General features: G+C 43.4%; 1 non-coding gene across 1 annotated transcript; it reads right to left on the bottom strand.

Annotated features, from left to right (window-relative positions):
- Nucleotides 1–200: 200 nt before the first annotated feature.
- trnas-uga lies at nt 201–282 on the bottom strand. The gene has a single exon. It is a non-coding gene; the product is annotated as a tRNA-Ser (tRNA).
- Between the last annotated feature and the right edge of the window lie 2,795 nt (nt 283–3,077).

Below are 3,077 nucleotides of genomic sequence, written 5' to 3' on the forward strand. Positions count from 1 at the left end.
AATATAAATATAAAAAACATAAAAATCAAATATCGATATAAAAAATTCACAATTGCTATCATGTGACAAATAAATCCATGCATTTCCAGCACTGAGGAACGATTAGAACCACAATGACTGAAGTTTAATTTAAACAGGAAAGGTGAAAACAGTTTCTGGTGAATTATTGCAGGGTTTTAGTTCAAACACAAAACGTTTATCGCTGCGAGCAGGGTTCGAACCTGCGCGGGGAGACCCCATTGGATTTCAAGTCCAACGCCTTAACCACTCGGCCATCACAGCACTTGCAACGTCATTTTGCTGCCGTCTTTACATCTGAGACAATGCGGTGGGCGGTGCTTAGTGCCTAAGGGCGGGGTCGGTTCATCTGAGTGACAGGCATGGGTGGTGGAGGCGGGCCCTGACGTGGCCTGGAGGAGGCGGGGTCAACCGGTTGAGTGACAGGGAGCAGGAACGGCGAGCTGTTCATTGCGAGGGAATCAGACTTGCATTTCTATAGCACCTATAACCACCTCCAGAAAATTCCAACGTGTTTTACAGCCAAGAAGGTTACATTTTTTGATGTGTACTCTATCGGAGTTTTTTTTTACACGGCCTCTGTGATGTTTGGGACCTTTTTTTCTCAAATTCGTCTTGGTGTGTTATGTACATGTCAGTTGTTGTTGTAGAAGTCCTTCTCGCCCGATAGAGACGACATAATCATAACATGCAATTATATAGAAGCTTTAATGTCATTAAATATCCCAAGGGTGGATCAGATGCAAAATTTAACAGAGGCAAATTTTAATTTGAACAAAGTTTAACACCGGGGCCAGTGAGGTAGATGGACATGTTTAAGGGTGGAATTTCAGAACTTCGAGACCGGGTCAGGTAAAGAAACTGCTGCCAATGGCATATCAAGGAGGCTCAAGAAAATGGACTTCGAGGAGCTCAGAGAACTCACAGGAGTGTACTGAGCAGAAGGTTTGTTTGATAGGGGACTGATGTATAAGAGAATGATTCTGAACGAATTAATGTTGAGCTGTATCGAGTTCCCTCTAATCTGATGATATCAAACAGTCTTCGGGTTGAGACTGTTGAGCTCTGCCATGAGCATCCGAAAGGAGCAGATGTTGATATTTTCCAATCACCCTGTTCAGTCAGGCCAAGAGCCCTCTTGTAGTGCAGTAATAATGTCTCTATCCCTGGACTGGGACGTGTGGGTTCAAGTTCCACCTGCTCCATTTCTATTAGAAAATAGGTTAAATAAAGATAAAATTCAGACAGGCTTGACCTACCTGGTCCAGCTATGTGTCATAGCACAACTTATGTTTTTTCTACTCAGCCTGTTCAGCGATAGCATTACAGATCTCTGGAGCAGGTGGTACTTGGAACCAGACCTTCTGACATAGAGGGAGCAGATGTATTCTGTCCAGGTCCTGGTAGTCCTCAGTCATCATGGCTAGCAAGTCGATGTAAACAATACTGATTGATAACATGCTATAAGCTACCTTACTATTGTAAGAAAAGTGCATTTTCTGTTTAGTCACATCAGTGGTCTATCCGTTACAATAGATAATTAGAGAGGCCCGAAGCTCTTATAGAGAGAGGAGGATTGATGGTAGTGAACTACTCAAACCAGAAAGCCACATGCTGGTGGCAATGGTGTCTGAGAATATGACAGGGACTACACAGTAATCCAAATTATTTAAAAGTGAACTTAAAAGCAAGAAGCAGGAGTAGACTATTCATTAAGATTGAAGGTAAAGTCCCGCTGAATCATTAGGGAGACAACTGGTAGTGGTTTAATCTGAGGGTCACCATGCTTTAGAAAAGGGAGACATTGAAAAGGAGAGTCCTTCAGCCAGTGCAGGAATTGAACTTGTGCTCTTGGTGTTATTATACATCACATAAGCAACCATTCAAGTTAACCAACCCAACTTCAGTAAGGTCACAGCAGATCTGCTCATTGCTTCAACATCACTGTCATACCTGCCACCACAACTCCCTTCTTGTCAACCAAAAATTCAGACCATCTCACACACTTGAAGGTTTTCAATTACCCAGCCTCCACTGCACTATGGGGTAGAGAATTCCAAACATTGGTGAGCCTCTGAGAAAAGAAATTCCTATTTATTTCCATGTTAAATGGGAGAGGCCCTGATTTCGAAACATGCCCCCTAGTTACAAATTCACTTGTGAGGAAAAGAAGGGTCTAGGCCCGAAACGTCAGCCTTCCTGCTCCTCTGATGCTGCTTGGCCTGCTGTGTTCATCCAGCTCTACACCTTGTTATCTCAGATTCTCCAGCATCTGCAGTTCCTACTATCTCTCTCCATCTCAACATCTATCCTGTCAAGCTCCTTCAGAATTCTATACTTAAACAAATTCATGTGACTAGCAAATAAGACTAAAAATCGGTAATATGAAACTGGGTAGCCCTCTTTCTTTGACCTGATTAATTTTCATTGTCCACTTTAAGTTGTAAAGGTTTATTGAGTGGCTCAGAGTTGCCATTCTATCCTGTTGGCTCTCCTGATGGAGTCCTCATTGTGGTTTTATTCTTAATAGACAAACTGCCAAATTCATATGAAATTGCCCACTGATTGCTGATAAGGTATGTATTGCAATTTGCTTCTTGCACAGGTCAGCAGAATAGAATTCAATGGAGGAGAACTCGAGGCAAAGCCTTGCATTTTTAGAGCAGCTTTCAAGACTTTGAGTCATCCCAGTGATGTACTTTGGATGTATAATCACTGTTGCAGCGTAAGCAGCAAAATCCGACAGAGATCTGATTCAGACCAGATAATTTAATTCTGTGATATTGGTCGAGGGGTAAATGTTGCCGAGGACTTACAGGAGAATCCCCTGCTCCAGTTCAAAAATATTGACATAAGCCTTTATGTCCACCTGACAAATCACAGTGCGCCTCAAGAATACATCTGATCCAAAAGACGTCACTCCCTCAGTACTGACCCTCTAACAGTGCGGCACCCCCTCAGTACTGACCCTCTGACAGTGCGGCACTCCCTCAGTACTGACCCTCTGACAGTGCGGCGCTCCCTCAGTGCTGACCCTCTGACAGTGCGGCGCTCCCTCA

This window comes from Rhincodon typus, unplaced genomic scaffold (genome assembly GCF_021869965.1).
Source record: "Rhincodon typus isolate 14 unplaced genomic scaffold, sRhiTyp1.1 hic_rhity00010029, whole genome shotgun sequence".
NCBI lineage: Eukaryota > Metazoa > Chordata > Chondrichthyes > Orectolobiformes > Rhincodontidae > Rhincodon > Rhincodon typus.